Source organism: Strix aluco, chromosome 30 (genome assembly GCF_031877795.1).
Source record: "Strix aluco isolate bStrAlu1 chromosome 30, bStrAlu1.hap1, whole genome shotgun sequence".
Lineage (NCBI taxonomy): Eukaryota > Metazoa > Chordata > Aves > Strigiformes > Strigidae > Strix > Strix aluco.
The window spans coordinates 5,325,352-5,338,996 of NC_133960.1; positions in this window are offsets into that span (position 1 = coordinate 5,325,352).

Sequence of the window (13,645 nt, forward strand, 5' to 3'; positions counted from 1 at the left end):
AAGGAATTCTCTGCCTGCCTTTCCCCAGTGCTCTGCAAGCTCTCCAGGACAACATAGAATCTGGGGCTCTGTGCTTTCTTTCCTTCTGAACAAGTGTTACTGTTTTCTGCACAAAAGCGATTCTTGCGAAGCAATGTGAACACTTCTGCTTCCCAGGCACAGAGAAGGTGCTAGCAGGGAATTCTCTGCCTGCCTTTCCCCAGTGCTCTGCAAGCTCTCCAGGACAACATAGAATCTGGGGCTCTGTGCTTTCTTTCGTTCTGAACAAGTGTTACTGTTTTCTGCACAAAAGCGATTCTGCGAAGCAATGTGAACAGGCACAGAGAAGGTGCTAGCAGGGAATTCTCTGCCTGCCTTTCCCCAGTGCTCTGCAAGCTCTCCAGGACAACATAGAATCTGGGGCTCTGTGCTTTCTTTCGTTCTGAACAAGTGTTACTGTTTTCTGCGCAAAAGCGATTCTGCGAAGCAATGTGAACAGGCACAGAGAAGGTGCTAGCAGGGAATTCTCTGCCTGCCTTTCCCCAGTGCTCTGCAAGCTCTCCAGGACAACATAAAATCTGGGGCTCTGTGCTTTCTTTCCTTCTGAACAACTGTTACTGTTTTCTGCACAAAAGCGATTCTTGCGAAGCAATGTGAACACTTCTGCTTCCCAGGCACAGAGAAGGTGCTATCAGGGAATTCTCTGCCTGCCTTTCCACAGTGCTCTGCAAGCTCTCCAGGACAACATAGAATCTGGGGCTCTGTGCTTTCTTTCGTTCTGCACAAGTGTTACTGTTTTCTGCACAAAAGCGATTCTGCGAAGCAATGTGAACAGGCACAGAGAAGGTGCTAGCAGGGAATTCTCTGCCTGCCTTTCCCCAGTGCTCTGCAAGCTCTCCAGGACAACATAAAATCTGGGGCTCTGTGCTTTCTTTCCTTCTGAACAAGTGTTACTGTTTTCTGCACAAAAGCGATTCTTGCGAAGCAATGTGAACACTTCTGCTTCCCAGGCACAGAGAAGGTGCTAGCAGGGAATTCTCTGCCTGCCTTTCCCCAGTGCTCTGCAAGCTCTCCAGGACAACAGTGAATCTGGGGCTCTGTGCTTTCTTTCGTTCTGAACAAGTGTTAGTGTTTTCTGCACAAAAGCGATTCTGCGAAGAAATGTGAACAGGCACAGAGAAGGTGCTAGCAGGGAATTCTCTGCCTGCCTTTCCCCAGTGCTCTGCAAGCTCTCCAGGACAACATAGAATCTGGGGCTCTGTGCTTTCTTTCCTTCTGAACAAGTGTTACTGTTTTCTGCACAAAAGCGATTCTGCAAAGCAATGTGAACACTTCTGCTTCCCAGGCACAGAGAAGGTGCTAGCAAGGAATTCTCTGCCTGCCTTTCCCCAGTGCTCTGCAAGCTCTCCAGGACAACATAAAATCTGGGGTTCTGTGCTTTCTTTCCTTCTGACCAAGTGTTACTGTTTTCTGCACAAAAGCGATTCAGCGAAGCAATGTGAACAGGCACAGAGAAGGTGCTATCAGGGAATTCTCTGCCTGCCTTTCCCCAGTGCTCTGCAAGCTCTCCAGGACAACATAAAATCTGGGGCTCTGTGCTTTCTTTCCTTCTGAACAAGTGTTACTGTTTTCTGCACAAAAGCGATTCTGCGAAGCAATGTGAACACTTCTGCTTCCCAGGCACAGAGAAGGTGCTAGCAAGGAATTCTCTGCCTGCCTTTCCCCAGTGCTCTGCAAGCTCTCCAGGACAACATAGAATCTGGGGCTCTGTGCTTTCTTTCCTTCTGAACAAGTGTTACTGTTTTCTGCACAAAAGCGATTCTTGCGAAGCAATGTGAACACTTCTGCTTCCCAGGCACAGAGAAGGTGCTAGCAGGGAATTCTCTGCCTGCCTTTCCCCAGTGCTCTGCAAGCTCTCCAGGACAACATAGAATCTGGGGCTCTGTGCTTTCTTTCGTTCTGAACAAGTGTTACTGTTTTCTGCACAAAAGCGATTCTGCGAAGCAATGTGAACAGGCACAGAGAAGGTGCTAGCAGGGAATTCTCTGCCTGCCTTTCCCCAGTGCTCTGCAAGCTCTCCAGGACAACATAGAATCTGGGGCTCTGTGCTTTCTTTCGTTCTGAACAAGTGTTACTGTTTTCTGCACAAAAGCGATTCTGCGAAGCAATGTGAACACTTCTGCTTCCCAGGCACAGAGAAGGTGCTAGCAAGGAATTCTCTGCCTGCCTTTCCCCAGTGCTCTGCAAGCTCTCCAGGACAACATAGAATCTGGGGCTCTGTGCTTTCTTTCCTTCTGAACAAGTGTTACTGTTTTCTGCACAAAAGCGATTCTTGCGAAGCAATGTGAACACTTCTGCTTCCCAGGCACAAAGAAGGTGCTAGCAGGGAATTCTCTGCCTGCCTTTCCCCAGTGCTCTGCAAGCTCTCCAGGACAACATAGAATCTGGGGCTCTGTGCTTTCTTTCGTTCTGAACAAGTGTTACTGTTTTCTGCACAAAAGCGATTCTGCGAAGCAATGTGAACAGGCACAGAGAAGGTGCTAGCAGGGAATTCTCTGCCTGCCTTTCCCCAGTGCTCTGCAAGCTCTCCAGGACAACATAGAATCTGGGGCTCTGTGCTTTCTTTCGTTCTGAACAAGTGTTACTGTTTTCTGCGCAAAAGCGATTCTGCGAAGCAATGTGAACAGGCACAGAGAAGGTGCTAGCAGGGAATTCTCTGCCTGCCTTTCCCCAGTGCTCTGCAAGCTCTCCAAGACAACATAAAATCTGGGGCTCTGTGCTTTCTTTCCTTCTGAACAACTGTTACTGTTTTCTGCACAAAAGCGATTCTTGCGAAGCAATGTGAACACTTCTGCTTCCCAGGCACAGAGAAGGTGCTATCAGGGAATTCTCTGCCTGCCTTTCCACAGTGCTCTGCAAGCTCTCCAGGACAACATAGAATCTGGGGCTCTGTGCTTTCTTTCGTTCTGCACAAGTGTTACTGTTTTCTGCACAAAAGCGATTCTGCGAAGCAATGTGAACAGGCACAGAGAAGGTGCTAGCAGGGAATTCTCTGCCTGCCTTTCCCCAGTGCTCTGCAAGCTCTCCAGGACAACATAAAATCTGGGGCTCTGTGCTTTCTTTCCTTCTGAACAAGTGTTACTGTTTTCTGCACAAAAGCGATTCTTGCGAAGCAATGTGAACACTTCTGCTTCCCAGGCACAGAGAAGGTGCTAGCAGGGAATTCTCTGCCTGCCTTTCCCCAGTGCTCTGCAAGCTCTCCAGGACAACAGTGAATCTGGGGCTCTGTGCTTTCTTTCGTTCTGAACAAGTGTTACTGTTTTCTGCACAAAAGCGATTCTGCGAAGCAATGTGAACACTTCTGCTTCCCAGGCACAGAGAAGGTGCTAGCAAGGAATTCTCTGCTTGCCTTTCCCCAGTGCTCTGCAAGCTCTCCAGGACAACATAGAATCTGGGGCTCTGTGCTTTCTTTCCTTCTGAACAAGTGTTACTGTTTTCTGCACAAAAGCGATTCTGCGAAGCAATGTGAACACTTCTGCTTCCCAGGCACAGAGAAGGTGCTAGCAGGGAATTCTCTGCCTGCCTTTCCCCAGTGCTCTGCAAGCTCTCCAGGACAACAGTGAATCTGGGGCTCTGTGCTTTCTTTCCTTCTGAACAACTGTTACTGTTTTCTGCACAAAAGCGATTCTTGCGAAGCAATGTGAACACTTCTGCTTCCCAGGCACAGAGAAGGTGCTATCAGGGAATTCTCTGCCTGCCTTTCCACAGTGCTCTGCAAGCTCTCCAGGACAACATAGAATCTGGGGCTCTGTGCTTTCTTTCGTTCTGCACAAGTGTTACTGTTTTCTGCACAAAAGCGATTCTGCGAAGCAATGTGAACAGGCACAGAGAAGGTGCTAGCAGGGAATTCTCTGCCTGCCTTTCCCCAGTGCTCTGCAAGCTCTCCAGGACAACATAAAATCTGGGGCTCTGTGCTTTCTTTCCTTCTGAACAAGTGTTACTGTTTTCTGCACAAAAGCGATTCTTGCGAAGCAATGTGAACACTTCTGCTTCCCAGGCACAGAGAAGGTGCTAGCAGGGAATTCTCTGCCTGCCTTTCCCCAGTGCTCTGCAAGCTCTCCAGGACAACATAAAATCTGGGGCTCTGTGCTTTCTTTCGTTCTGAACAAGTGTTACTGTTTTCTGCACAAAAGCGATTCTTGCGAAGCAATGTGAACACTTCTGCTTCCCAGGCACAGAGAAGGTGCTATCAGGGAATTCTCTGCCTGCCTTTCCCCAGTGCTCTGCAAGCTCTCCAGGACAACATGGAATCTGGGGCTCTGTGCTTTCTTTCGTTCTGAACAAGTGTTAGTGTTTTCTGCACAAAAGCGATTCTTGCGAAGCAATGTGAACACTTCTGCTTCCCAGGCACAGAGAAGGTGCTAGCAGGAAATTCTCTGCCTGCCTTTCCCCAGTGCTCTGCAAGCTCTCCAGGACAACATAGAATCTGGGGCTCTGTGCTTTCTTTCGTTCTGAACAAGTGTTACTGTTTTCTGCACAAAAGCGATTCTGCAAAGCAATGTGAACACTTCTGCTTCCCAGGCACAGAGAAGGTGCTAGCAAGGAATTCTCTGCCTGCCTTTCCCCAGTGCTCTGCAAGCTCTCCAGGACAACATAAAATATGGGGCTCTGTGCTTTCTTTCCTTCTGACCAAGTGTTACTGTTTTCTGCACAAAAGCGATTCTGCGAAGCAATGTGAACAGGCACAGAGAAGGTGCTATCAGGGAATTCTCTGCCTGCCTTTCCCCAGTGCTCTGCAAGCTCTCCAGGACAACATAAAATCTGGGGTTCTGTGCTTTCTTTCGTTCTGAACAAGTGTTAGTGTTTTCTGCGCAAAAGCGATTCTGCGAAGCAATGTGAACAGGCACAGAGAAGGTGCTAGCAGGGAATTCTCTGCCTGCCTTTCCCCAGTGCTCTGCAAGCTCTCCAGGACAACATAGAATCTGGGGCTCTGTGCTTTCTTTCCTTCTGAATAAGTGTTAGTGTTTTCTGCACAAAAGCGATTCTGCGAAGCAATGTGAACACTTCTGCTTCCCAGGCACAGAGAAGGTGCTAGCAAGGAATTCTCTGCCTGCCTTTCCCCAGTGCTCTGCAAGCTCTCCAGGACAACATAGAATCTGGGGCTCTGTGCTTTCTTTCGTTCTGAACAAGTGTTAGTGTTTTCTGCACAAAAGCGATTCTGCGAAGCAATGTGAACACTTCTGCTTCCCAGGCACAGAGAAGGTGCTAGCAAGGAATTCTCTGCCTGCCTTTCCCCAGTGCTCTGCAAGCTCTCCAGGACAACAGCAAATCTGGGGGTCTGTGCTTTCATTCCTTCTGAACAAGTGTTAGTGTTTTCTGCACAAAAGCGATTCTTGCGAAGCAATGTGAACACTTCTGCTTCCCAGGCACAGAGAAGGTGCTAGCAGGAAATTCTCTGCCTGCCTTTCCCCAGTGCTCTGCAAGCTCTCCAGGACAACAGCAAATCTGGGGCTCTGTGCTTTCTTTCGTTCTGAACAAGTGTTAGTGTTTTCTGCACAAAAGCGATTCTGCGAAGCAATGTGAACAGGCACAGAGAAGGTGCTATCAGGGAATTCTCTGCCTGCCTTTCCCCAGTGCTCTGCAAGCTCTCCAGGACAACATAAAATCTGGGGCTCTGTGCTTTCTTTCCTTCTGAACAAGTGTTACTGTTTTCTGCACAAAAGCGATTCTTGCGAAGCAATGTGAACACTTCTGCTTCCCAGGCACAGAGAAGGTGCTAGCAAGGAATTTTCTGCCTGCCTTTCCCCAGTGCTCTGCAAGCTCACCAGACAACATAGAATCTGGGGCTCTGTGCTTTCTTTCGTTCTGAACAAGTGTTACTGTTTTCTGCACAAAAGCGATTCTGCGAAGCAATGTGAACAGGCACAGAGAAGGTGCTAGCAAGGAATTCTCTGCCTGCCTTTCCCCAGTGCTCTGCAAGCTCTCCAGGACAACATAAAATCTGGGGCTCTGTGCTTTCTTTCCTTCTGAACAAGTGTTACTGTTTTCTGCACAAAAGCGATTCTTGCGAAGCAATGTGAACACTTCTGCTTCCCAGGCACAGAGAAGGTGCTAGCAGGGAATTCTCTGCCTGCCTTTCCCCAGTGCTCTGCAAGCTCTCCAGGACAACATAGAATCTGGGGCTCTGTGCTTTCTTTCCTTCTGAACAAGTGTTACTGTTTTCTGCACAAAAGCGATTCTGCAAAGCAATGTGAACACTTCTGCTTCCCAGGCACAGAGAAGGTGCTAGCAAGGAATTCTCTGCCTGCCTTTCCCCAGTGCTCTGCAAGCTCTCCAGGACAACATAAAATCTGGGGTTCTGTGCTTTCTTTCCTTCTGAACAAGTGTTACTGTTTTCTGCACAAAAGCGATTCTGCGAAGCAATGTGAACAGGCACAGAGAAGGCGCTATCAGGGAATTCTCTGCCTGCCTTTCCCCAGTGCTCTGCAAGCTCTCCAGGACAACATAAAATCTTGGGTTCTGTGCTTTCTTTCCTTCTGAACAAGTGTTACTGTTTTCTGCACAAAAGCGATTCTGCGAAGCAATGTGAACACTTCTGCTTCCCAGGCACAGAGAAGGTGCTATCAGGAAATTCTCTGCCTGCCTTTCCCCAGTGCTCTGCAATCTCTCCAGGACAACAGCAAATCTGGGGCTCTGTGCTTTCATTCCTTCTGAACAAGTGTTAGTGTTTTCTGCACAAAAGCGATTCTTGCGAAGCAATGTGAACACTTCTGCTTCCCAGGCACAGAGAAGGTGCTAGCAGGAAATTCTCTGCCTGCCTTTCCCCAGTGCTCTGCAAGCTCTCCAGGACAACATAAAATCTGGGGCTCTGTGCTTTCTTTCGTTCTGAACAAGTGTTAGTGTTTTCTGCACAAAAGCGATTCTGCTAAGCAATGTGAACAGGCACAGAGAAGGTGCTAGCAGGGAATTCTCTGCCTGCCTTTCCCCAGTGCTCTGCAAGCTCTCCAGGACAACATAGAATCTGGGGCTCTGTGCTTTCTTTCGTTCTGAACAAGTGTTACTGTTTTCTGCACAAAAGCGATTCTGCAAAGCAATGTGAACACTTCTGCTTCCCAGGCACAGAGAAGGTGCTAGCAAGGAATTCTCTGCCTGCCTTTCCCCAGTGCTCTGCAAGCTCTCCAGGACAACATAAAATATGGGGCTCTGTGCTTTCTTTCCTTCTGACCAAGTGTTACTGTTTTCTGCACAAAAGCGATTCTGCGAAGCAATGTGAACAGGCACAGAGAAGGTGCTATCAGGGAATTCTCTGCCTGCCTTTCCCCAGTGCTCTGCAAGCTCTCCAGGACAACATAAAATCTGGGGTTCTGTGCTTTCTTTCGTTCTGAACAAGTGTTAGTGTTTTCTGCGCAAAAGCGATTCTGCGAAGCAATGTGAACAGGCACAGAGAAGGTGCTAGCAGGGAATTCTCTGCCTGCCTTTCCCCAGTGCTCTGCAAGCTCTCCAGGACAACATAGAATCTGGGGCTCTGTGCTTTCTTTCCTTCTGAATAAGTGTTAGTGTTTTCTGCACAAAAGCGATTCTGCGAAGCAATGTGAACACTTCTGCTTCCCAGGCACAGAGAAGGTGCTAGCAAGGAATTCTCTGCCTGCCTTTCCCCAGTGCTCTGCAAGCTCTCCAGGACAACATAGAATCTGGGGCTCTGTGCTTTCTTTCGTTCTGAACAAGTGTTAGTGTTTTCTGCACAAAAGCGATTCTGCGAAGCAATGTGAACACTTCTGCTTCCCAGGCACAGAGAAGGTGCTAGCAAGGAATTCTCTGCCTGCCTTTCCCCAGTGCTCTGCAAGCTCTCCAGGACAACAGCAAATCTGGGGGTCTGTGCTTTCATTCCTTCTGAACAAGTGTTAGTGTTTTCTGCACAAAAGCGATTCTTGCGAAGCAATGTGAACACTTCTGCTTCCCAGGCACAGAGAAGGTGCTAGCAGGAAATTCTCTGCCTGCCTTTCCCCAGTGCTCTGCAAGCTCTCCAGGACAACAGCAAATCTGGGGCTCTGTGCTTTCTTTCGTTCTGAACAAGTGTTAGTGTTTTCTGCACAAAAGCGATTCTGCGAAGCAATGTGAACAGGCACAGAGAAGGTGCTATCAGGGAATTCTCTGCCTGCCTTTCCCCAGTGCTCTGCAAGCTCTCCAGGACAACATAAAATCTGGGGCTCTGTGCTTTCTTTCCTTCTGAACAAGTGTTACTGTTTTCTGCACAAAAGCGATTCTTGCGAAGCAATGTGAACACTTCTGCTTCCCAGGCACAGAGAAGGTGCTAGCAAGGAATTTTCTGCCTGCCTTTCCCCAGTGCTCTGCAAGCTCACCAGACAACATAGAATCTGGGGCTCTGTGCTTTCTTTCGTTCTGAACAAGTGTTACTGTTTTCTGCACAAAAGCGATTCTGCGAAGCAATGTGAACAGGCACAGAGAAGGTGCTAGCAGGGAATTCTCTGGCTGCCTTTCCCCAGTGCTCTGCAAGCTCTCCAGGACAACATAAAATCTGGGGCTCTGTGCTTTCTTTCCTTCTGAACAAGTGTTACTGTTTTCTGCACAAAAGCGATTCTTGCGAAGCAATGTGAACACTTCTGCTTCCCAGGCACAGAGAAGGTGCTAGCAGGGAATTCTCTGCCTGCCTTTCCCCAGTGCTCTGCAAGCTCTCCAGGACAACATAAAATCTGGGGCTCTGTGCTTTCTTTCGTTCTGAACAAGTGTTACTGTTTTCTGCACAAAAGCGATTCTGCGAAGCAATGTGAACACTTCTGCTTCCCAGGCACAGAGAAGGTGCTAGCAAGGAATTCTCTGCCTGCCTTTCCCCAGTGCTCTGCAAGCTCTCCAGGACAACATAAAATCTGGGGTTCTGTGCTTTCTTTCCTTCTGAACAAGTGTTACTGTTTTCTGCACAAAAGCGATTCTGCGAAGCAATGTGAACAGGCACAGAGAAGGCGCTATCAGGGAATTCTCTGCCTGCCTTTCCCCAGTGCTCTGCAAGCTCTCCAGGACAACATAAAATCTTGGGTTCTGTGCTTTCTTTCCTTCTGAACAAGTGTTACTGTTTTCTGCACAAAAGCGATTCTGCGAAGCAATGTGAACACTTCTGCTTCCCAGGCACAGAGAAGGTGCTATCAGGAAATTCTCTGCCTGCCTTTCCCCAGTGCTCTGCAATCTCTCCAGGACAACAGCAAATCTGGGGCTCTGTGCTTTCATTCCTTCTGAACAAGTGTTAGTGTTTTCTGCACAAAAGCGATTCTTGCGAAGCAATGTGAACACTTCTGCTTCCCAGGCACAGAGAAGGTGCTAGCAGGGAATTCTCTGCCTGCCTTTCCCCAGTGCTCTGCAAGCTCTCCAGGACAACATAGAATCTGGGGCTCTGTGCTTTCTTTCGTTCTGAACAAGTGTTAGTGTTTTCTGCACAAAAGCGATTCTGCTAAGCAATGTGAACAGGCACAGAGAAGGTGCTAGCAGGGAATTCTCTGCCTGCCTTTCCCCAGTGCTCTGCAAGCTCTCCAGGACAACATAGAATCTGGGGCTCTGTGCTTTCTTTCCTTCTGAACAAGTGTTAGTGTTTTCTGCACAAAAGCGATTCTGCGAAGCAATGTGAACACTTCTGCTTCCCAGGCACAGAGAAGGTGCTAGCAAGGAATTCTCTGCCTGCCTTTCCCCAGTGCTCTGCAAGCTCTCCAGGACAACATAAAATCTGGGGCTCTGTGCTTTCTTTCCTTCTGAACAAGTGTTAGTGTTTTCTGCACAAAAGCGATTCTGCGAAGCAATGTGAACAGGCACAGAGAAGGTGCTAGCAGGGAATTCTCTGCCTGCCTTTCCCCAGTGCTCTGCAAGCTCTCCAGGACAACATAGAATCTGGGGCTCTGTGCTTTCTTTCCTTCTGAACAAGTGTTACTGTTTTCTGCACAAAAGCGATTCTGCGAAGCAATGTGAACACTTCTGCTTCCCAGGCACAGAGAAGGTGCTAGCAAGGAATTCTCTGCTTGCCTTTCCCCAGTGCTCTGCAAGCTCTCCAGGACAACATAGAATCTGGGGCTCTGTGCTTTCTTTCCTTCTGAACAAGTGTTACTGTTTTCTGCACAAAAGCGATTCTGCGAAGCAATGTGAACACTTCTGCTTCCCAGGCACAGAGAAGGTGCTAGCAGGGAATTCTCTGCCTGCCTTTCCCCAGTGCTCTGCAAGCTCTCCAGGACAACAGTGAATCTGGGGCTCTGTGCTTTCTTTCCTTCTGAACAACTGTTACTGTTTTCTGCACAAAAGCGATTCTTGCGAAGCAATGTGAACACTTCTGCTTCCCAGGCACAGAGAAGGTGCTATCAGGGAATTCTCTGCCTGCCTTTCCACAGTGCTCTGCAAGCTCTCCAGGACAACATAGAATCTGGGGCTCTGTGCTTTCTTTCGTTCTGCACAAGTGTTACTGTTTTCTGCACAAAAGCGATTCTGCGAAGCAATGTGAACAGGCACAGAGAAGGTGCTAGCAGGGAATTCTCTGCCTGCCTTTCCCCAGTGCTCTGCAAGCTCTCCAGGACAACATAAAATCTGGGGCTCTGTGCTTTCTTTCCTTCTGAACAAGTGTTACTGTTTTCTGCACAAAAGCGATTCTTGCAGAGCAATGTGAACACTTCTGCTTCCCAGGCACAGAGAAGGTGCTAGCAGGGAATTCTCTGCCTGCCTTTCCCCAGTGCTCTGCAAGCTCTCCAGGACAACATAGAATCTGGGGCTCTGTGCTTTCTTTCGTTCTGAACAAGTGTTACTGTTTTCTGCACAAAAGCGATTCTGCGAAGAAATGTGAACAGGCACAGAGAAGGTGCTATCAGGGAATTCTCTGCCTGCCTTTCCCCAGTGCTCTGCAAGCTCTCCAGGACAACATAGAATCTGGGGCTCTGTGCTTTCTTTCCTTCTGAACAAGTGTTACTGTTTTCTGCACAAAAGCGATTCTGCAAAGCAATGTGAACACTTCTGCTTCCCAGGCACAGAGAAGGTGCTAGCAAGGAATTCTCTGCCTGCCTTTCCCCAGTGCTCTGCAAGCTCTCCAGGACAACATAAAATATGGGGCTCTGTGCTTTCTTTCCTTCTGACCAAGTGTTACTGTTTTCTGCACAAAAGCGATTCTGCGAAGCAATGTGAACAGGCACAGAGAAGGTGCTAGCAAGGAATTCTCTGCCTGCCTTTCCCCAGTGCTCTGCAAGCTCTCCAGGACAACATAAAATCTGGGGTTCTGTGCTTTCTTTCCTTCTGACCAAGTGTTACTGTTTTCTGCACAAAAGCGATTCTGCGAAGCAATGTGAACAGGCACAGAGAAGGTGCTAGCAGGGAATTCTCTGCCTGCCTTTCCCCAGTGCTCTGCAAGCTCTCCAGGACAACATAAAATCTGGGGCTCTGTGCTTTCTTTCCTTCTGAACAAGTGTTAGTGTTTTCTGCACAAAAGCGATTCTTGCGAAGCAATGCGAACACTTCTGCTTCCCAGGCACAGAGAAGGTGCTAGCAAGGAATTCTCTGCCTGCCTTTCCCCAGTGCTCTGCAAGCTCTCCAGGACAACAGAGAATCTGGGGCTCTGTGCTTTCTTTCGTTCTGAACAAGTGTTAGTGTTTTCTGCGCAAAAGCGATTCTGCGAAGCAATGTGAACAGGCACAGAGAAGGTGCTAGCAGGGAATTCTCTGCCTGCCTTTCCCCAGTGCTCTGCAAGCTCTCCAGGACAACATAGAATCTGGGGCTCTGTGCTTTCTTTCCTTCTGAACAAGTGTTACTGTTTTCTGCACAAAAGCGATTCTGCGAAGCAATGTGAACACTTCTGCTTCCCAGGCACAGAGAAGGTGCTAGCAAGGAATTCTCTGCCTGCCTTTCCCCAGTGCTCTGCAAGCTCTCCAGGACAACATAGAATCTGGGGCTCTGTGCTTTCTTTCGTTCTGAACAAGTGTTACTGTTTTCTGCACAAAAGCGATTCTGCGAAGCAATGTGAACACTTCTGCTTCCCAGGCACAGAGAAGGTGCTATCAGGAAATTCTCTGCCTGCCTTTCCCCAGTGCTCTGCAAGCTCTCCAGGACAACAGCAAATCTGGGGCTCTGTGCTTTCATTCCTTCTGAACAAGTGTTAGTGTTTTCTGCACAAAAGCGATTCTTGCGAAGCAATGTGAACACTTCTGCTTCCCAGGCACAGAGAAGGTGCTAGCAGGAAATTCTCTGCCTGCCTTTCCCCAGTGCTCTGCAAGCTCTCCAGGACAACAGCAAATCTGGGGCTCTGTGCTTTCTTTCGTTCTGAACAAGTGTTAGTGTTTTCTGCACAAAAGCGATTCTGCTAAGCAATGTGAACAGGCACAGAGAAGGTGCTAGCAGGGAATTCTCTGCCTGCCTTTCCCCAGTGCTCTGCAAGCTCTCCAGGACAACATAGAATCTGGGGCTCTGTGCTTTCTTTCCTTCTGAACAAGTGTTACTGTTTTCTGCACAAAAGCGATTCTGCGAAGCAATGTGAACACTTCTGCTTCCCAGGCACAGAGAAGGTGCTAGCAAGGAATTCTCTGCTTGCCTTTCCCCAGTGCTCTGCAAGCTCTCCAGGACAACATAAAATCTGGGGCTCTGTGCTTTCTTTCCTTCTGAACAAGTGTTACTGTTTTCTGCACAAAAGCGATTCTGCGAAGCAATGTGAACACTTCTGCTTCCCAGGCACAGAGAAGGTGCTAGCAGGGAATTCTCTGCCTGCCTTTCCCCAGTGCTCTGCAAGCTCTCCAGGACAACATAGAATCTGGGGCTCTGTGCTTTCTTTCGTTCTGAACAAGTGTTACTGTTTTCTGCACAAAAGCGATTCTGCGAAGAAATGTGAACAGGCACAGAGAAGGTGCTAGCAGGGAATTCTCTGCCTGCCTTTCCCCAGTGCTCTGCAAGCTCTCCAGGACAACATAAAATCTGGGGTTCTGTGCTTTCTTTCCTTCTGAACAAGTGTTACTGTTTTCTGCACAAAAGCGATTCTTGCGAAGCAATGTGAACACTTCTGCTTCCCAGGCACAGAGAAGGTGCTAGCAAGGAATTTTCTGCCTGCCTTTCCCCAGTGCTCTGCAAGCTCACCAGACAACATAGAATCTGGGGCTCTGTGCTTTCTTTCGTTCTGAACAAGTGTTACTGTTTTCTGCACAAAAGCGATTCTGCGAAGCAATGTGAACAGGCACAGAGAAGATGCTAGCAGGGAATTCTCTGGCTGCCTTTCCCCAGTGCTCTGCAAGCTCTCCAGGACAACATAAAATCTGGGGCTCTGTGCTTTCTTTCCTTCTGAACAAGTGTTACTGTTTTCTGCACAAAAGCGATTCTTGCGAAGCAATGTGAACACTTCTGCTTCCCAGGCACAGAGAAGGTGCTAGCAGGGAATTCTCTGCCTGCCTTTCCCCAGTGCTCTGCAAGCTCTCCAGGACAACATAGAATCTGGGGCTCTGTGCTTTCTTTCCTTCTGAACAAGTGTTACTGTTTTCTGCACAAAAGCGATTCTGCAAAGCAATGTGAACACTTCTGCTTCCCAGGCACAGAGAAGGTGCTAGCAAGGAATTCTCTGCCTGCCTTTCCCCAGTGCTCTGCAAGCTCTCCAGGACAACATAAAATCTGGGGTTCTGTGCTTTTTTTCCTTCTGACCAAGTGTTACTCTTTT